At 37.2% G+C, this 23085-nt stretch overlaps 1 pseudogene; it reads left to right on the forward strand.

Moving 5' to 3' along the window:
- The first annotated feature begins 16192 nt into the window (after positions 1-16192).
- On the forward strand, positions 16193-16321 carry LOC125094460 (uncharacterized; annotated as a pseudogene).
- Positions 16322-23085: the final 6764 nt, after the last annotated feature.

A 23085-nucleotide genomic window follows, 5' to 3' on the forward strand; every position in this document is an offset into this window, starting at 1 on the left:
ATGCATAGAACTAGACAAATAAATCTTTGAAATAGAATAAAGAGTCCAGACATAAGCTCACAAGTATACGGAACATTAGTACATTATAAAAGTGACATTTCCAGTTACCAGGAAAGAATTAATAAGTAGTAGTGGTACAGTGATTATCTTCTTTAAAAAATAAAGTTGGGTCCCAACTCATGTCATACATAAAACAAAAAAACTGGGGCGCCTGGGTGGCTCAGTGGGTTAAAGCCTCTGCCTTCGACTCAGGTCATGATCTCGGGGTCCTGGGATCGAGCCCCACATCGGGCTCTCTTCTCAGCGGGGAGTCTGCTTCCCCCCCCACCCTCTGCCTGCCTCTCTGCCTACTTGTGATCTCTCTCTGTCAAATAAATAAATAAAATCTTAAAACAAAAAAACTGAAAGAATTAGAGGAAAATACAGAATATATTGTTTCCTAGTAAAAGAGAAATGTCTTCCTAAACAAGAGATAAACAGAATTTATAGATTAAAGTTGCTAACCTTGCCCACATGAAAATTCAAATATCATCGTAAATAACTTTATAAAAAAAGACATAAAATGTACATAAAGAATTTTCAGCAACTTGTCACTAGGGATTGGCTAACAAGTTCTAAACAAGCTACAAGAATCCAGTTTTCTAACCCTGGTTATCACCAGAAACTAAGTCAGATGCCAGAAGCCACAAGCTCCAAACAAGCCCCCAAGACCCAGTTTGATCCAGTTCAGATGTACTCACCCTCCAGATGACCTCAGGATCAATCTAATTGTAATCATGTAATTATAATAACAAAAAACATACCTGCCAGCGCCTTGACAGTTCCAACTGTACCCATTGAAGGGAAGAGAAGAGCTGTCTGATTCTGAGAAACATCCTCCCACTGCCCAAAAAACCCCTCTATATCAGCTTGCTTATCAGCCCTTTAATTACACTAACCCCATAAAACCCTGACTATGAGACCTAATCAGAGAAAAGGTGCCTTTAGAGCATGAGTTCCCCTTCTCCATTCTCTGGCCATTAAATAAATTACCTGCTTGCCATCAAATACTGTTTGGTTTTTGGCAAACGGTATGGAGTAGGATAAGAACAAGCCAGTTTGGTAACAAAATGTAACAAAGAAAAGAACCAGTGTGATGGTATTATAGATTAGCTCACTCAACTTCATTACAGTCCTTTAGAGTCCCTTAGTCACGTTACAGACAGGAAAGCCGAAATTACATTTTCCAATCTCCTGTACAATCTGGGTTTGATACACAACCTAGTTATCACTAAACATTTACATATTTATGAGATTTGGAAGAAAAAGTGAGGCAGAGGCAGCACTTCTATTTCTGTTGTTTCTTTTGAAAAGCTCAGCTGTGAGACTCCTTAGCTTTCCTATGGCAGTGGTGGCAAAGCTCAGAATGTCAAGGCCCTAAATTCATGCATGTGGAGAACACATACTATACACCATCCACTTTGCTAAAATGGGTTACAGTTATGATGGTGTGATCAAGGAATCAACCATTCTGGAGATGTCTTCCTCCTGTTTCTTGGAACCAGCAGTTGGGTTAACAACCCCCTGAGGCCCAGCTTGTATCCTGAACATGGAAGAGGCAATAGCTCTCTTAGTTAGCTGCTTTCCTAGTGCTGTTCTAGAATTCATTCTTGGAAGCTCTTTATAAGGCCTGCTCCTCCAGCCTGTCCCACAGTTTTTAAAGTACCTAATAAATTAAGTGCCTTATTTATAATTAAAATAGTGGTTTCTATTATCTGCAAGAGAACCCAGCCTGAGAAAGAATTTGCTACCAGAGAAAATGACCATCAACAGAACAAGGACAGGAATCTAGAACTATCTACCATCCTTCTTGAATTGGAGGTTTTAGTTTGGATTTCAAACAGGCATCTGAGAGTAACCTAAATAATTACCCACATTGGCCACCTGAATTTCAGGCTCTTTGATGTCGTGACTTAAACCAAATGTGAGCTACCATAGCACAGAGAAATAGTTAAGAATATTAAGATTATAGGGGTGGGCTGGCTATTTCTAACCACACCAAAAAGTTTAAATAAAATGATAGATTTGGTGGTTTAAAGATTCTGATTGAGACACAGTAAGAAAACCAGACACTTTCTATGATTTCCTTAAAATAAACACTTGAAACTCTATCTAGCTGATGTATCTGACAGAGTATCATTCTGCAGTTGCTGAGTAATAACATAGGGAGAATTCACAGCCTCAGTTAAGGCTGTGACTGGGAAAGATCAATACTGAGAATTAGAAGGGGGACAGAGAGAAGTACCCCAATCTGAAGCGCACCAATTCTTCCTTACCTATGAAAGTAGCCACTGCTCCCCTGTCTGGTCATGACCTGCTTAAAAACTGTGCCTTCTTGCCTTCTCTAGGGGCACCTTTGGGCCTTTGTGAAGCAACTGTTCATCTGCAGACCAAGGTATGGGCACTTTGACCTCTTCTCTTCTATAAATTTTAGGGTGATGAGGCCATGCTCTGGCCTCAACCACATCATTGCCTTCTTCTCCTCAGGATCTTCACAATCCTTAACCATGACTGTGGGAATGGGGGAAGTGGGAAGTAGACTTGAGACACACAGTAAATTGTACTCTTAATCCCAGAAGACTGATTTTTTAAATTTTATCACCCCAGAGATGAAAAGCCAGCAGTTCAAGCCCTCTGGCAGACCTCTTTGGTGACCAGGGGTGGCAGAGCCCCCTTGTTAGGGGTTGTAGGTGTGTTTGTGATGGGCAAAAACAGATTTTGATATTCCTAGACTAACAAGGGGCTGGCTTTTAGCCCAGGTGGCCATTCTTATTCCAGAAGCTATTTCTCTCTCACCAGACCGTAGGGCACTACGTGCATCCCCAAATCCAAAGTTTCTTGCAGATAATACTTGGAAAAAGTGTTTGTCTAGAGAACTCTTATGAAGAACCTGTACATGTGTTAATCTGATCAAGAATTTGCACTTGGGTTATTCTGATCAAGAACCTATATGTGAGATTTGTTTGAGGCACCTGTCTCAGTATTATATACAGTGTTTGCTATGGATGTGTCCCAATATTTATTTTACCTCTGCTTGGGACATCGTGCTGCCTTCCCCACGCTCTGACTTCCTCTCTTCCAAAGCCAATGTCTTCTTGAACAATTTCCTCTTGAACAGATTTCCATAGCCATACCAAAGCCAGGATGTTTTCATTTGTGTAGATACCAGTATTTATGGATATCTAATGACCTAACTTAATTTTTCTTAAACTTCAAACTGGGGCCAGTGTAAGATCCCAGAGGTTGCTCTGCAAATCGAGCTACTTTTATTTATGTGTGAGACCTTGTGTTTAGGACTGGGTGACTTTTCTAAGAGAAATAAATATTGGGGGTGGGGTAGGGTTAGTTGCATTTTTTTTTAACCTAACTTGGGGGTGGGGGAAATCCTATTTTTTACCGTATTTTTGTTTTTGTTTTTCTACTAAAATTTCCTTTTAGCCTTGAATTTTTAGTAAATTTCCTCCTGACTTAAAAATCTTGTTTCTAATCTGGGAATTTGAAATCTTGGTACTTAATGTTACACCAAGTTTTTCCAAATAGTTCAAACCAATGTAGTACCAGTACATGTGAAAAATTTGCAGCCATTTCAAACATCTGGTGGACTTTTTATATATCACCATTAACTGGTATCATTAAATGTTCTGACAGGTGAATGTAAAATGTAGAAAGTATAGGGTTGGTTTGGGTTTTTTATTTGTTTGTTTTAAGAACAATAACCTTCCAAAGAGAAAACAAAACAACAACAACAAAAAAAAAGCCATGGTTCCCCTGTCTGTTCATGACTTGCTTAGAAACCTCATAACAACTGGAACTGGAATTGTGATGCCTGCAGCATTGCTTTTATTTTGCAAAGTTGCTTTGGCCTTTTGTGCTTTTTTCTTGTGGTTTTTGTGGTTCTTCTCCTAGGAGAAAAAGTCTTATGCCCTAAAATAATTACAAAATTTTGAAAATTTATATTGAAAAACAACTCAGGGAATTCTTGTGGGAACAGACTAAGGGTTCTAGCTCAGGGGTGGAGAAACAAAATTTCACTTCAAGAATTTATTATCATAGATGTACTCATCAGAGATTCTGGATGCAATGTTTGGGCTTGAGGAACCAAGAACACTGTTGACCCTTGAACAACATGGGTCTGAACTGCATGAGTCCACCTACATACAGATTTTTTTAAATAAATACAGTATAGTACTGTAAATATATTTTCCTCATGATTTTCCTTTTTTTAAGATTTATTTATTTCTTAATAAAGAGAGAGAGAGCATGAGTGGGAGTGGGAGTGGCAGAGGAAGAGGGAAAAAGAGTCTCAAGCAGACTCCAGGCTAAGTGTGGAGCCTGATGGGGGCTCACTCTTGCAACCCCGAGATCACCTAAGCCAAAACTAAGAGTCAGATGCTTAACTGACTGAGCTACCCAGGCTCCCCTCCTTATGATTTTCTTAATTGCATTTATTTTCTCTAGCTAACTTTATTGTTAGAGTACAGTATTTGATGAGTTTAACATACAAAATATGTGTTGACTATTTATGTTAGCAGTAAGGCTTACAGTTAACAGTAGGCTATTAGTAGTTAAGTTTTTAGAGAGTCAAAAGTTATATCCAAATTTCTAACTACACAGGAGATCAGCACCCCAAACTCCTACATTGTTCATGGGTCAAATGTAGTTCTAATTGTTTCATTATATTCCGTTGGCTGACGGTAATTTGAAATCAAGAGTGACCCACACTAAATAAAGGTGAAATGCCCTAAGCTATCTCAATATTTATGAAAATAGCAATGTTGTTTCCATTGGTTTTGGATTGGAAGGACAACTATTGTTAAAATGTCTATACTATCCAAAGTAATCTACACACTTAAAGAAATGCCTATTAAAATACCAACAACAACTTTCATAGTAGAACAAATAATCCTAAAATTTGCAAAACATTAAGGTACTGGAACAAAAACAGACACATAGATCAGTGGAGTAGAATAGAAAACCCAGGAGTAAAACCACAATTATTTGGTCATTAATCTTTGACAAAATCGGAAAGAATATCCAATGGGAAAAAGACAGTCTCTTCAATAAATGATGTTATGAAAACGAGACAGCAACATGCAGAAAAATGAAATTAGACAACTCTCTTATACCATACACAAAAATAAACTCAAAATGGATCAGAGACCTGAAACCATAAATATCCTAGAGAAGAACACAGGCAGTAATGTCTCTGACATCAGCCATAGCCACTTTTTTCTAGCTAAGTCTCCTGAGGCAAGGGAAATAAAAGCAAAAATAAATTATTAGGACTACATCAAAATAAAAAACTTATGCACATGAAGGAAATGATCAATAGAACTAAAAGCCAACCTACAAAATGGGAGAAAATATTTGCAAATGACATATCAGATAAAGGGTTAGTATGCAGAATATATAAAGAATTTATACAACTCAACACCCAACAAACAAATAATCCAATTAAAAAATGATCAGAAGACATGAATAAACATATCTTCAAAGAAGACATCCAGATGGTCAAAAGACACACAAAAAGATGCTCAAATTCACTCATCAACAGGAAAATGCGAATCGAAACTACAATGAGTGATCACATCACACCTGTTGGAATGGCTAAAATAAAAAACACAAGAAACAACAAGTGTTGGAGAGGATGTGGAGAAAAAGGAACCCTCTTGCACTATTGGTGGGAATGCAAACTGGTATAGTCACTGTGGAAAACAGTATGGAGTTTCCTCAAAAAGTTAAAAATAGAACTACCTTATGATCCAGTAATCACACTACTACAAAAAAAATTAATTTACAGGTATACATGCACTCCTATGTTTATAGCAGCATTATTTACAATAGCCAAATTATGGAAGCAGCCCAAGTGTCCATCAATAGATGAATGGATAAAGAAGTGAGTGATATATAGAGAGAGAGACAGATAATAGGTATATAGATATAGATATAGATATAGATGAAAGAAAGAAATCTTGCCATTTGCAATGGCATGGATGAAACTAGAGAGTACAATGCTAAGCAAATAAGCCAGTCAGAGAAAGACAAATACTATATCACTTCATTCATATGCGGAATTTACGAAACAAAATAAATGAACAAATTAAAAACAAGAGACAGAGGAAAACAAACCAAGAAACAGACTCTTAACTATAGAGAACAAACTGATGGTTATCAGCAGGGAGAGGGGTAGGGGATGGGTGAAATAAGTGATGGGGATTAAAGAGTGCACTTGTGATGCACACCAGGTGTTGTATGAAATGTTGAATCACTATATTGTATACCTGAAACTAATATAAAACATTATGTTAACTATATTGGAATTAAAATTTTAAAAAACTTGGAGCAAGACAGCAGAGGAGTAGGAGGACTAAATTCCATCTGGTCCCAGGAATTCAGCTAGATAGTTATTAAACCATTCTGAACACGTACAAACTCAACAGGAGATGGAAGAAAAGAATAGCAGCAACTCTATAAACAAAAAAGCACACTTTCTGGAAGGTAGGACCTCTGAAGAAGTGAATCTGAGGCAATATTTGGGAAGATAGAATGAGGGGGAAGGTCTCCCTCAGCCAGCTACCAGCAAGTGACAGAACAGCAGAGCACAAAATTGAAATTGAAAAGTTCAATTGAAAGTTCACAAAATTGAAACTTTTAGAAGTCTGCTCCAGTGAGGGGCATCACTACAGTGGCTAAGCAGTAGGTGGAACCCTTGCTGGAACAGTGTGTTCTCAGGACCCTCAGGTCAAAGAAAGACTGAGGGTGCCTGAGTGTAGCAGAGTTCCCAGGTATCAGAGCAGAGGAGCCAGGAAGCTAGCTGCTTCAGAGCTATCAGAGTTCCTATCAGCTCTGATAGCTGGCTGCTACCAGAGCCAGGAAGACGGATGCAAGCAAGAGTGAGCCCAGGAGTGGGCTTTCAGCTTGGGGTTGCCATAAACTGTGATCTGTGGCAGTCAAGCCACTGCTCTGTAAGGGTCCAATAAGTGGCAGATCCAGGGAGACTCACCTTCCTCGTCTGGGAGGAGTGGCGTGGGAGCATGCTGTAAGAATCTGCTGGGTTTGGGGACTCCAAATGGGGCCATGCGCCAGAGATTGAAATGCTTGGTCACAGGCCGGGTGAGCACAGAGTGCAGCTGGAGACCAGGGAGATGGGAGGAACTGACTGCTTTTCTCTGAGGGCGCACTGAGGAGTGGGCCCCTGAGCTCTCAGTTCCTCCAGCCTGGAGATAGGGAGGCTGCCATTTTCATTTCGGTCCTCCAAAGCTCTACGGAAAGCATTCAGGGAACAAAAGCTATGGAGAGCAAATCCAAGCAGATTGCTTATCCTGGACCCTGGCAAAGGCAGTGCAATTCCAACATTAATTCCGACATTAGGGAATCACTGCAACAGGCCCATCCCCCAGAAGACCAGCAAGAACATCCAGCCATGACCAAGTTTACAGACCAATGAGAATTGCAAAAATCCAGCACTAGGGGAAGATAGCACATAGAATTCATAATTTATTTCCCATGATTTTTTGTTTTTCAAAGTTAATTTTTTTAATCTTCTTTATTTTTTATTTTTCTATTTTTAAAATTTTTTCTTCTTTCCTTTTTTAACCAACTTCTTATCAATTCCTCTTTTAAAATCTTTTTTAAGTTTCATTTTTACACCCATATACCATCCCTTCATTGTATTTACCCTTAGTTTTGTATACATATAACTTTTTTTTTCCTTTAAAATTTTGGAAGGCAGTTTCTTCTTCTTTTTTTAAATATTTTATTTATTTATTTAACACAGAGAGAGAGAGAGAGAGAGAGAGAGAGAGCGTGCGCACACAAGCAGAGGGACCAGAGAGGAAGAAACAAGCTCTCTGATGAGCAGAGAGCCCAATATGGGGCTTGATCCCAGGACCCTGGGATCATGACCTGAGCCAAAGGCAGATGCTTAACTGACTGAGCCACCCAGGTGCCCCAAGAGGCAGTTCCTTCTAACAAACCAAAATATACCCAAAATCAAGTGTTTGGCTCTGCTCTATTCACCTGTCTGACCAAATTCTTCATATTCTATCTGCTTTTTTTTTTTTTTCTTTTCTTCCCAGTTTTGGGTCTCTTCTGATTTGTTTAGTGTATATTTTTCTGGGGTCATTGCTACACTTTTAGCATTTTATTCCCTCATTCATCTATTCTTCTCTGGACAAAATGATAAAACAGAAAAACTCATCTCAAAAAAAAAGAACGAGTGATAGTACCAACTGCCAGGTACCTAATCAACATGGACATTTCTAAGATGTCAGAACTAGAGTTCAGAATGATGATTATAAAGATACTAAGTGGGATTAAAAAAAGCACAGATGATACTAGAGAATCCTTTTCTGGAAAAATTAAATATCTTCAAGTGGAAATCAAAAAGGCTATTAATGAGGTGCAATCAAAAATTGAGGCTCTAAATGCTAAGACAAATGAAGCAGAAGAGAGAATTAGTGATATTTTTATTCTCCATCACCAAATGATGGAGAATAAAGGAGCTGAGAAAAAGAGAGATAAACAACTACTGGACCATGAGGGGAGAATTCAAGAGATAAGTGATACCATAAGACAAAACAATATTAGAATAATTGGGATCCAAGAAGAATAAGAAAGAGAGAGAGAGGCAGAAGGTATATTGGAGCAAATTATACTGGAGAACTTCCATGATTTGGGGAAAGAAACAGTCATCAAATTCTGGGAGGCACAGAGAACCCTCCTCAAAAATCAATAAACCTAGATCAACACCCCAACATCTAATAGTAAAACTTACAAATGTCAAAGACAAAGAGAAACTCCTGAAAGAAGATTGGGACAAGATACCTGTAATCTACAATGATAGAAACATTAGATTGGCAGCAGACTTATCCGCAGAGACCAGAAAGGACTGGCATGATATATTCAGTGCGGCAAATGGGAAATATATGCAGCCAAGAATACAATATCGAGCTAGACTGTCATTGAATATAGAAGAAAAGGTTAAAAAAAAAAAGCTTCCAAAACAAACAAAAACTAAAAGAATTTTCAATTACCTCATTCATTCATGATTTTATTTATTTGGGTCCTTTCTCTTTTCTTTTTGATAAGTCTGCCCAGGGGTTTATCAATCTTATTAATTCTTTCAAACAACCAGCTTCTAGTTTTGTTGATTTGTTCTATTGTTTTTTGGTTTCTATTTCATTGATTTCTGCTCTGATCTTTATAATTTCTCTTCTCCTGCTGGGTTTAGGGTTTCTTTCTTGTTCTTTCTCCAGTTCCTTTAGGTGTAGGGTTAGGTTGTGTACCTGAGACCTCTCTTGTTTCTTGAGAAAGGCTTGTACCACTATATATTTTCCTCTCAGGACTGCCTTTGTTGTGTCCCACAGATTTTGAACCATTGTGTTTTAATTATCATTTGTTTCCATGAATTTTTTCAATTCTTCTTTAATTTCCTGGTTGACCCATTCATTCTTTAGAAGGATGCCGTTTAGTCTCCATGTATTTGGGTTCTTTCCAAATTTCCTCTTGTGACTGAGTTCTAGCTTCAGAGCATTGTGGTCTGAAAATATGCGGGGAATGATCCCAATCTTTTGATACCAGTTGAGACCTGATTTAGGACTGAGGATGTGTTCTATTCTGGATGTGATCTATTCATGTGCACTAGAGAAGAATATGTATTCTGTTGCTTTACAAGCATTCTTAAAAGTAAAGGAGGAAAGTGGAAAAGCCAGGGGCAGAGAGAAGTGAGGTGAGAAAGTCTTGACCTTCAGTTGCTGCCTTTGAAGGTGGAGGAAGCTAGCCAGGAGACAAGAAACACAGGTTGCATCTAGTAGCTGGAAAATTTTGGCAAAGAAAAAAACCTCATCTCTCAGAGCTTCCAGAAGGAATGCAGTCCTGTTGATACCTCAAGACTTGTAAGTTAATAAATCTCTGTTGTTTTGAAACATTAAAAAAAAAAAAAAGAATTTTCAATTACCAAACCAGGCCTATGGGAAATATTGAAAGACATCCTCTAAGCAAAGAGAGAGCCTAAAAGTAGCATAGACCAGAAAGGAATAGAGACAATATACAGTAACAGCCACCTTGAAGACAACACAATGGTACTAAATTCATATCTTTCAATAGTTACCCTGAATGTAAATGGGCTAAATGTCCCATTCAAAAGACACAGGGTATCAGATGGGATTTAAAAAAAAAAAAAAAAGACCCATCAATATGTTGTCTGCAAGAGACTCATTTTAGACCCAAAGACACCTCCAAATTTAAAGTGAGGGGGTGGAAAATCATTTACCATGTTAAAGGAAATCAAAACAAATCTGGGGTGCCAGTCCTTATATGAGACAAATTAGATTTAAATGAAAGACTGTAATAAGAGATGAGGAAGGACTCTATATCATATTTAAAGTGTCTATCCAACAAGAAGATCTAACAATTGTAAATGTTTATGCCCCTAACATGGGAGCAGCCAATTATATAAGTCAATTAATAACAAAATCAAAGAAACACGTTGATAATAATACAACAATAATACAGGATGTTAACACCCCCCCACTACAATAGACAGATCATCTAAGCACAAGATCAACAAGGAAATAAGGCCTTTAAATAACACACTGGACAAGATGCACTTCACAGACATATCCAAAGATTCCATCCCAAAGCAACAGAATACACATTCTTCTTTAGTGAACATGGAATATTCTCCAGATTACATCACATCCTGGGTCACAAATCAGCTCTCAACTGATACCAAAAGATTGGGATCATTTCCTGCATATTTTTGGATGAGGATGCTTTGAAACTGGAACTCAATCACAAGAGGAAAGTTGGAAAGAACCCAAATACATGGAGGCTAAAGAGCATCCTACTAAAGAATGAATGGGCAACCAGGAAATTAAGAGACTTTAAAAAAAATTCATGGAAACAAATGAAAATGAAAACACAACTATTCCAAATCTTTGGCATGCAGCAAATGTAGTCCTAAGAGGGAATTATATAGCACTACAAGCCTTTCTCAAGAAACAAGAGAGGTCTCAAATACATGACCTTAACCCTACACCTACAGGAGCTGGAGAAAGAGCAGCAAATATAGTCTAAACCCAGAAGGAGAAGAGAAATAATAAAGATCAGAGCAGAAATCAATGAAATAGAAACCAAAGAACAGAAGAACAGATTAGTGAAACTAGGAGCTGGTTCTTTGAAAGAATTAATAATATTGATAAACTCCTAGCCAGACTTAACAAAAAGAAAAGAGAAAGGACCCAAATAAGTAAAATTGTGAATGAAAGAAGAGAGATCACAACCAACACCAAAGAAATACAAACAATTATATGAACATATTATGAGCAACTATATGCCAACAAATTAGACAATCTGGATGAAATGAATGCATTCTTAAAGACATATAAACTACCACAACTGAACCAGGAAGAAATAGAAAACCTGAACAGACTCATAACCAGCAAGGAAATTGAAGCAATAATCAAAAATATCCCAACAAACAAGAGCCCTGGGTCAGAATTCTGCTAGCAGAATTCTACCAAACATTTAAAGAAAAGTTAATACCTACCCTGAAACTGTTCCAAAGAATAGAAGTGGAAGGAAAATTTCCAAACTCATTTTATGAGGTCAGCATTACTTTGATCCCAAAACAAGGCAAAGACCCCACCAAAAAGGAGAATTATAGACCAATATCCTGGATGAACACAGATGTGAAAATTCTCACCAAAATACTAGCCAATAGGATCCAACAGTACATTAAAAGGATTATTCACCACGACCAAGTGGGATTTATTCCAGGGCTGCAAGAGTGGTTCAACATCCACAAATCAATCTATATGATACAATACATTGGTAAAAGAAAGAACAAGAACCATATGATAATCTCAATAGATGCAGAAAAACCGCTTGACAAAGTACAGCATCTTTTCTTGATTAAAACTCTTCACAGTGTAGGGATAGAGGGTACATACCTCAATATCATAAAAACCAACTATGAAAACCCACAGCAAATATTATTTTCAATGAGAAAAACAGTTTTTCCCCTAAAGTCAGGAACACAGCAGGGATGTCCCGTCACCACTGCTACTCAACATAGTACTAGAAGTTCTAGCCTCAGCCATCAGACAACAAAAGGAAATAAAAGCATCCATATCAGCAAAGAAGAACTCAGATTCTCACTCTTTGCAGATGACATGATTCTCTATGTGGAAAACCCAAAAGACTCCACCTCGAAATTGTTAAAATTCATACAGGAATTCAGCAATGTGGAAAGATATAAAATGAATGTACAGAAATTAGTTGCATTTCTATACACTAACAACAAGACAGAAGAAGGAGAAATTGAGGATTGATTCCACTTACAATTGCACCCAAAACCATAAGATACCTAGGAATAAACCTATCTAAAGAAGCAAGGGATCTGTACTCAGAGAACTATAGAACTCTCCTGGAAGAAACTGAGGAAGACACAAAGAAATGGAAAAATGTTCCATGTTTATGGATTGGAAGAACAGTATTGTTAAAATGTCTATGCTACCTACAACCATCTACACATCCAACGCAATCCCTATCAAAATACCATCAACTTTTTTCACAGAGATGGAACAAAAATCCTAAAATTTGTATGGAACCAGAAAAGACCCCCAATAGCCAGACCATTGTTGAAAAAGAAAATCACAGCTGATGGCATCACAATTCTGGACTTCAAGCTCTATTACACAGCTGTCATCATCAAGACAGTATGGTACTGGCACAAAAACAGACACATAGATCAATGGAACAGAATACAGAACTCGGAAATGGACCCTCAACTCTATGATCATCTAATCTTTGACAAAGCAGGAAATAGTGTCCAATGGGAGAAAAAAAAAAAAAGTCTCTTCAACAAATGGTGTTGGGAAAATTGGCCAGCCACATGCAGAAGAATGAAACTGGACCATTTCCTTACACCACACACAAAAATAGACTCAAAATGGATGAAAGACCTCAGTGTGAGACAGGAATCCATCAAAATCCTAGAGAAGAACACAGGCAGCAACCTCTTCAACCTCAGCCACAGCAACTTCTTCCTAGAAACATCGCCAAAAGCAAGGGAAGCAAGGGCAAAAATGAATTATCGGAACTTCATCAAGATCAAAAGCTTTTGCACAGTAAAGGAAAGTCAACAAAACCAAAAAACAACTGACAGAATGGGAGAAGATATTCACAAATGACATAACAGATAAAGGGCTAGTATCCAAAATCTATAAAGAACTTATCAAACTCAACACCCAAAGAACAAATAATACAATCAAGAAATGGACAGAGGACATGAACAGTCCATGGACATCCAAATGGCCAACAGACACATGAAAAAGTGCTCCACATCACTTGGCATCAGGGAAATACAAATCAAAACCACAATGAGATACCACCTCACACCAGTCAGAATGGCTAAAATTAATAAGTCAGGAAATGACAGATGCTGGCAAGGTTGTGGAGAAAGGGGAACCCTCCTACACTGTTGGTAGGAAGCAAGCTGGTGCAACCACTCTGGAAAACAGCATGGAGTTTCCTCAAAAAGTTGAAAATAGAGCTACCTACAATCCAGCAATTGCACTACTGGGTATTTACCCTAAAGATACAAACGTAGTGATCCGAAGGGGCACATGCACCCGAATGTTTATAGCAGCAATGTCCACAATAGCCAAACTATGGAAAGAACCTAGGTATCCATCAACAAATGTATAGATTAAGATACATACTGTGGAATATTATGCAACCATCAAAAATGTAATCTTGCCATTTACAATGACATGGGTAGAACTAGAGGTTATTATGCTAAGCGAAATAAGTCAATCAGAGAAAGACAATTATCATATAATCTCACTGACAAGTGGAATTTGAGAAACAAGGCAGAGGATTATAGAGGAAGAGAGGAAAAATGAAACAAGATGAAACCAGAGAGGAAGACAAACATAAAAGACTCTTAATCTCAGGAAACAAACTGAGGGTTGCTGGAGTGGAGGGACGTTGGGGGATGGGATAGCTGGGTGATGGACATTGGGGAGGGTATATGCTATGTTGAGTGCTGTGAATTATATAAGACTGATGAATCACAAACCTGTACCTTGAAACAAATAATACATTATATGTCAATAAAAAATGAAATAAATAATAAAATATATAAAAATAAATAAAATGTTTAAAAATTTAAAAACTTATATTGTAATGAAAGAAAAAAGAAAAACTTAAACTTGAATATAAAAAAATAATTAAAAAGGGAATGTTGTAGTGGACTTATCATCACACCATCCACTTAGCAGCACACCATCCATTAAAACTGCTCCTGGGACGGCTCAGAGAATGTTCTTTTACCAAGACACTGAAAAATAACTTTCCTTCGAAAGTACAGTTCCAGGGACGGGAATTAAGATGGGAGATCTGCCACTGAAATGGGAATCCGTAATTTTAATGGAAATAATGATACCACAGAAAAGCAGAAGCTAAGTAGAAACATTTAATTGTGGAGGCAGTGAGAATCATTGTTAATAACAGAAGGGCTAAATTGGTAATTAATGATGACTAATTATTCTAGGGCTCTTAGAACTAAAGTAGATGAGTCACCTGTCAAGGTCTTACTTGATCAATTAGACCAAAAGAACCTTAGGTCAGTTGATCAGAGGCCTATCCTGCATCACCATGTTAGGCAGCCATAGCCAAAACCCATTTCTGACACCTGAGTTAGTTCATAAACCAGAATATCCAAAATTAAAAAGATATCTTATACTCTTGAAGAAGAAATTTGCAATCTTAAAACAATTATATATTTTAAATTTTCCTCTAAACCTTCCCCAAAGATATGAACTCAATTGCTATGGAAACTGCTTTAGGAAAATGGAATTATACAGACCCTGAAGAAATTAATAAATAATGGTTCTGAGATACCATTTATCCTAACCCAGGTACTCAAAATGCCACTGTGATCCATCAGTTTTAGTGAGGGCTTTTAAGAATCGGGTGCTAAATGGAGTTTTTGGGTTTTTAAAAGATTTTTATTTATTTATTTCTTAGGCAAAGAGAGACACAGCAAGAAAGGGAGCACAAGCAGGGGACCAGTAGAGGAAGAGGGAGAAGCAGGCTTCCTGCTGAGCAGAAAGCCCATTGTGGGGCTTGATCCCAGGACCCTGGGATCATGACCCAACCAAAGGCAGATGCTCAACAATTGAACCACCCAGACACCCCAAAATGGAGTTTTGACCTTACTCCATTTCATGGTGGATTTATTTGATCCTTGGCCCATCCTATTTTTGTTTCTCAATGTGTTGGGTGCATAGTTGGATTGAATACATCTGAAAATGTTTCAACCAAGTTATAATATCAAGCATGGCCAGCAGCACATGATAATTACATGGAAAGTTTATATGAAATTAATCTTAAGTAGGTTCTGATTTTGTATGGAGAATAAGCTTATACTTTGGATGTGCTAACTCTTGTCATATTTTTGTTATTTCCCTGAATCCACACCCATGACCTATTAGGAGTATCCTATGACCAACTGAGTGAAAAGAAAGAAGATTCAAAGATGGTTTATATTTAACTCTATTTAATATGTGGCACCAGCCAGAAATAGACTACTAAGATATTATAGATAGAGAAAAGAAGGGAAAACATAAAATAGGAAAGAAATTCGAATCGAGCACATTGTAGTCTCCTTTGCCTGCGAAAATGGGGAAGGTCTTCATGTGTGGATCTATATAAATTCATGGGCAGTGCACTTGAAAAGAAAAAAAGAATTGAGAACTAGTGACAAGGAGGTGTGGGGAAGAGGTATGTGGATGTACTTCTTGGAGTGAGCACAGAATATGAAAGTATATGAATGCTTAATAAAGAACATCTAATGCTGAAAAGGTTCTCAAGACTCAGGTGAACAAGTTAGCATGTTTTGTGGATATTAGCCATGTTCCAGGCCTTCAGTGCTTATGAACAAAGGTCACAGGAGCAGGGATGAAGGTCATATATGAGATCAACACTGTGTATTTCTCCTTTCCAATAGAGGCCATTCCAAATTATATTCTATTGAGGGTGATGATTTTTGGATATTTTTAAAAATCAGAGAGCAAATTATTTTCAAAGTTATATTCTTTCTCTTCTCGGTGCTATTTACAATCATTTATTTGAAATATATTTAAGCTTTGCGCAGTGGCAGTATCGTAGCCAATGAGGTTTATCTGAAGCGCGATTATTGCTAATTGAAATATATTTAATAGGCATTAAAGTTGTTCGGATCTTTTTTTTTATGTTCTCCCTCAAATAGAGAGAAATCTCTTCCTATTTACTGCTGACTACAGAGACACTATTTGAATTGGTCTTTGTGTTCTTTATCCCTCAATTCACCAACTGTGAGTACATTCATCAATCATCCCTGGAGGGCAAATGGATATGTTTCATTCCAAGTCAAGTTTCTCATTTCCGATGGGCTTTTACTTAGGTACACCTTTTATAAACTAAGGTGTCATCTATCCCCATTGTCTGAGACTCTGGGATCAGAATGTAGGAATAGCATAATAACTATTTTATCCCTGGTACAAGCCATTAAGGCTAAATGAGAGGACAGACAGTGGGGATGAGGGTAGGAAGTACCTCTGCATTAGCCCAGACTCTCTGTTTCATGATGAAGATCCCAAGTTGCTGTTTTGGTTTGTGGTTCTTTTTTTTTTTTTTAATCCAGTTCTATCAGTCTTCTAGTCTATGAAATTAGTATATTACACTTATTTTGAGCACTCTGTGTTTTCATTTCCAGCCATGTCTTTATAGATATTTTGAGTTGAAAACCTCAAAAGAGCTATAGAAGCAGCTAACTAGAAAACAATTTACCAATAAGTATTTATTACCTAATTTAATAAAGTACCCAATATGCTATAGATGTTAAGAATTTTCATTTCCATTGTCTTTTTTTTTTTCTTTAATGGGTGCAACTGCCATTTGGAAGGTTTGTAAATAGTTTCTGCCTTATAGGATTAAGATTTGTCCCTGGGATATACTCCCCTGGAACAGGAAACAACTGCCATGAGAATCTGATTTAGTTGAGAAGGTATGAGAAAGGTGCTACACCATTGTTTCAAGGAAGATTTCCTGAATGCAGAAAAACAGTCTCAAAACAGAAATCTCATATCGATACACAAAGTTTTCTCTTTAGTAAAGTAAATTGATTACATTAGTGATTTCCCCTACTGATTAGATACTTTCTGATCTATAAACCTGGTTTAGACTTGGTACAAAAATTATATTTTTGTCTATAAAAGATCCATGTGTGTCCTTATCCAGGCCATGACTAACAAGAGATTTGGAGCTAAAGCTGAGCTACAAAGGAGGGCCAACCAGGGCTGTTTTCCTCCTCTCAGAGCAGAAAAAGAGCATGAAAAGTCACTGGCTGGGCAAAAAACAAACTAGATCTCCATGATAGGTAATACTCAGATCAGAATAAGACAAGCTACTGTGATAATCAAGCTGTGTCCTACGGAATGGGATGGAAATATTCTCAGGAAAGGAATTGATGCTTCCTTTGCCTGTGAGTCAGGAAGGTTAGATCAAGATAGCTTTTATTTATTCATCCAGCAAATATTTATTGAGAGTTTGTGTATGACAGGCCTTAGTGGGTGCTGGGCCACAGAAGTGAGTGCCCTTTTGGAGCTATCATTCTAGTGGTGGAGATGAAAAAAATAATAATAATAATAGAATAATGTGACTGAAGGTGATAGTGCTATAAAGAAAAGTAAGGAGGATAAGAAGGAAATAAAATTATGGATGTGAGAAGAAAGGAGTGCTATATTTTAGGAGGTAGTAAGGACTGTCCTCTCTGATAAAGTGATGTTTGGGAGGCACCTGTCAAAATTCTGAAGGACACATGCAGCTCCAGGGAGAGAGCATTCTAGGCAGAGAGGAAGCAGCAAATGCTCAGTAAAAGTTCTACAAAGGAGGATAGGTTTTTTGGTAAACCAGCAACAAGGACAAAAAGGCTAGAACAGAATGAACTGATGAAAGATTGGTAGAAAATGAGGTCAGAAATATAGGTGAGGGACCCATCATGAAAGATCAAATAGACTATGGATAGGACTTGAAATGTTTACTATTCAGAGATGAGAAACCTTTGGAGGGGTTTGAGCGATAGAGTAACATAGTGAACTACACTGAACACAAAACCCAAATTCCCCCCAATCTTAAATTCTTAGACATAGAATAAAATGTATACCTATAAAAATAAGAAACTTATAATACCAGGAGAAAAGAATGCCATCAGTGAAGTAGAAATCATGTAAATTTCTTTGGGGAAAAAAAAAGAAATCAGACATAGGACCATACTGACAAAGAAAACTATTGCTAAAAACATATACCAGAGGCAAGTGTAGAGATGGGAGCAATTGGAGACAGAAAGTTCCAGAGGAGGGTTAGCAAGCAGTGTGATTCCTACCTTGACCTGGGCTTGTGCTGAGCACCTGGTAGCAAAGGTATTGATTCTCTCACCAAAGCAGCAACTAAAATGTGGTTGGAAAATCTGGGCAGTGCCTTAATGCACAACATATAAAGGACATGCAAGCCCCTGCATTAGAAAAGCAAGATACTAATGAAATCCACTAGAATAATAACACCCTTCTGAAATAATCACTATAAATAACATCCTATAACCCAAATTGCATCCTTGGATGAGCAAACAAGTGTTCGCAAACAAAAAGATAAACATACAACCAGCATTCACCACCATCTTGACCAAAAACAGCACTATGAACTAGAGTCACCTGCTTCAACAACTTGCAGAACTAGAGGAAAGTTAATTCAGCAGATAAAATACTCTTGGTAAGTATGATTGACAACTTCATATTTGGGAGAACAAACCCGAGAAAAGAAACTAGAGATCTTGGAAATGAAAAATATGATTTTCAAACTTTAAAAAATGTATTGGTGGCAAAAAAAAAGTATTAAAACATGTACAAAGGGGCTGAATAGCATAACAGACACACAGCTGAAGAATAAATTAGTAAGCTGAATGACTGAGTTGAGGAATATTCCAAGAGCAAAGCAAAAACAGCTAACATAGGTAAAGTTAAATGACATAAAAGAGAGATGAAGTTCCAGATTTCACCTAAAAGGAATCTCAAAATAGAAGAATAGAAATGTTGGAAGAGAAGAGATAATTAAACATCTTCTAGAATAAAATTTCTCAAAGCCAAAGAGAATATTTCAAAGGATGCCAAGCAATTAATTTAGAAGGGCTGATGCCTCATAATTAGATACATAGAAATAAAATTTCTAAACCTAAAAGATACAGAGGGGAAAAAAAAAAAAAAAAAAAAAAAAAACAAAGAAAAAAAGCAAACAAATATGCCAGTAAGAAACAGGCTATCGTGTGGTATCCATATGGTAACACTGAATGCCAGAAGACACTGGAGCGACTGTCTTATTTCTTAAGGAAAATTACATGAAGCTAAAATCTTAGACTCAGTCAAATTAACATTCAAGCAGGGAGAAATAATGATGGTTTCAGATTTATATAGATTTGGAAATTGACCATTCATATACCATCCTTAAAAGAATGACTTAGCAAATATTCCAGCAAAAACAAAAGCAGAAAGGAAAAAAAATTATTTAAAAAGAGGATAATTGGTCTTGAGGGAGAAAAAATGGTCGAAAATAAACACATGACTCCTAGTTAAGTCTAAATAAGTTTTGATGCACAATGAAAACATAAATAATAATCTGAACATAATAATAATGATAATAATAATCATCATCATCATCATCATCTACTCCAGAGAAGAGGAGAGCAGGACTCCAAGGAATACAAATGTTTGGGGCATTCCCAAGTATGGAGGTAACTGTGCCCCTTCCAAGTGAAAGCAGGCCTAGGGCTAAATAAGAGGCTGATAAGAACTTCATGTCAGATTTGCTCTTGTGTCCTATTGTTCACTTAAAGCACCTTCATATTGCATTTCTATTGCCCAAGACTTCAGTAAAGCCTTCTTAAAAATCGTAGTCATTGTCTCACCCATGCTGAGGGGAATTAGGAATAGTATTATGCCCCCTTCATGGCCGGGAGAAAGCAAGAGTGAGAGAGCAAGAATCAGACAAAAACAGAATGAGAGTGAGAAAGAGAGAGAGAGAACCAGATCAACCATGTTAAAATCTTCAGAAACAGGGAGTTGACAAAGTGAAAGTTACCAAAAAAGACATCTGAGGATGGACCCAGGGTGTACCCTGAGTTGCAGGAATCACCAGGTTCAAGTAGAGGCCAATTTCAGAAAGTTGTTGGGGGCTCATGATGGAAAAAGAAATATGAAAAGGAAGTATAACCTATTTTGTGACCACCAAATGGTAACGCAAGGGAATTACAGGTTACAGTAAGAAATGTAATCCTAGTCCCAGCTTAATCATTCAGGAAGCCACAAATGCCACTGAGATCATAAGATGCTCTCAGAAGAGGAAAACTATCATTTCTGCACTCTGTGGCTCAATTAGGGAAACCATTAAGTCAGGTGAAAGCAGACTTTCGTCAATATGAGGCTGCGAGTGAAACCTCAAGCATCCCTATTTTCTTGGGCCCACATAAATTTGGTTGCATATAGACAACATGGGTTACACCAGATTATGTGCTTCTCACTGGAGAAAGGACAGGTAGAAATTCTTCTCAAATGATAATTCAAATTAGAGGAAAAAAGACTAAAAAGTAGAAAAAATAAACATCATTGAGCTTTTGTAAATCATGTCATCCAACCACTTCTTCTTCAGTCAATATTTGAAGATATTCAAATTTTTTTAGAGAACTAAAAAACTTCAATTAAAAAGAAAAGAGAATTGAGGCACCTGGATGGCTCAAATTGTTAAGTGTCTGCCTTCAGCTCAGGTCATAATCCCAGGGTCCTGGCTTTGAGCCTCACATCAAACTCCTCACTCAGTGAGGAGCTGCTTCTCCCTCTCTCTCACCCTCTGCCTGCTGCTCCCCTTACTTGTGCTCTCTCTCTGTCAAATAAGTAAAATCTTTTTTTTAAAAAAGTAAAGAGAATTTAATTCTTTAACTAAAAGTTAAATAGAGTAGGGGAGCCTGGGTGGCTCAGTCAGTTAAGCATCTGCCTTCGGCTCAGGTCCTGGGATCAAGCCCCACTTTGGGCTCCCTGCTCAGTGGGGAGCCTGCTTCTGCTGCTCCTTCTGCTATTCCCCCCACTTGTGTTCTCTGGCACTCTCTCTCTTTCTCTGTCAAGTAAATAAATAAAATCTTTTTTAAAAGTGTGTTTAGGGGGCCTGGGTTGCTGAGTGGGTTAAGCCTCTGCCTTCGGCTCAGGTCATGATCCCAGGGTCCTGGGATCAAGGCCCACATCTGGCTCTCTGCTCAGCAGGGAACCTGCTTCCCCCTCTCTCTGTGCCTGCATCTCTGCCTACTTGTGAACTCTCTCTCTGTCAAATAAATAAACAAAATCTTTAAAAAAATAAAAATAAAAAGTAAGAAGCAATAAATGGTAATTACAAATTTTAGATTACACTATTATTAGACCCCAAAATGCCATACATTTTATTTCTCCATATGTTGGAAACCCTACAATACAGTTAATATTTATTTGCTCCAAACAGTCAAGCATCCCTTAAATAAATTAATAAATTTAAAAATCATTCATATTTGCTTACATATTTACTATTTTGGTTACTCTTCATTCTCTCAGGCAGGTCCAAGTACCTTCTGGTACAATTTCCTTCATCCTGAAGAGCAATTCTCTTAATATTTCTTGTAGTGTAAGCCTATGGTGATAGATTCTCTAAGCTTTTGTTTATCTGGAAGTGTCTACCTTAATTTCACTTAAAAAAAAAATTCAATGAATAGAGAACTCAACGGTGACAGGGTTTTTTATTTCTTCTTTCAAACAACTTAAAAATATTATTCTATAGCTTTCCATTGCATTGTTTCTGGTGAGAAGTTGGTGGTAATTTTGACCATTGTTCCTCTATAAGAAATATGGCTTTTGAGATTCTATCGTCGATTTTTAGATATTTTACTATGATGTACCTTGTTGTGGCCTTTTTTTGTGTATATGCTACTTAGGTTTGATATTTTTCATTAAATTTGGAAGTTTTAAAGTCATTATTTTCTAATTATTTTTTCTATCTTCTCTCCTTTTGAGATTAAAATTATAAATGTTATGCCAGCTGATGTCTCTCTTGATGTTGGTTCAGTTCACTTTTATTTTTCTCTCTGTGCTTCAAATTCTACCGCCTTTACTAAAATTTTCCTCAGCAAGCTTCTAAATTTCTGCTAAGTCCATCAGCAAAATTTCCATTTCAGATATTGTATTTTGCAATTCTAAAATCCCTGCTTGGTTTTTTAATTGTTTTTTTATACTGAGATTCTCCATCTCTCCTCTCATTGTGTGACTTCTTCCCCATAAATCCTTGGACATAATAATAGTTGTTTAGAAATCAGATTCTCATTCTTTACAGATGATATGATTCTCTATGTGGAAAACTCAAAAGGTTCCACCTCAAAATTTCTAGTACTCATACAGGAATTCAGCAATGTAACAGGATATTAAATCAATGCACAGAAATTAGTTGCATTTCTATAACAATAAGACAGAAGAAAAGAGAAATTAAGGTGTTGATGCCATTTACAATTGCACCCAAACCATAAGACACCTATGAATAAATCTAACTGAAGAGGCAAGGGATCTGTATTCAGAAAACTATAGAACTCTCTTGGAAGAAATTGAGGAATACACAAGGAAATGAAAAAATGTTCCATGCTCATGGATTGCAAGAACAGATATTGTTAAAATGTCTATGCTGCCTACAGCAATCTACACATCCAATGCAATCCCTATCAAAATACCATCAACTTTTTTCACAGAGATGGAACAAAAATCCTAAAATTTGTATGGAACCAGAAAAGACCCCCAATAGCCAGACCAGTGTTGAAAAGGAAAATCACAGCTGGTAGCATCACAATTCTGGACTTCAAGCTCTATTACACAGCTGTCATCATCAAGACAGTATGGTACTGGCACAAAAACAGACACACAGATCAGTGGAACAGAATACAGAACT

Source organism: Lutra lutra, chromosome 2, assembly GCF_902655055.1.
Source record: "Lutra lutra chromosome 2, mLutLut1.2, whole genome shotgun sequence".
In the NCBI taxonomy this organism is placed as follows: Eukaryota; Metazoa; Chordata; class Mammalia; order Carnivora; family Mustelidae; genus Lutra; species Lutra lutra.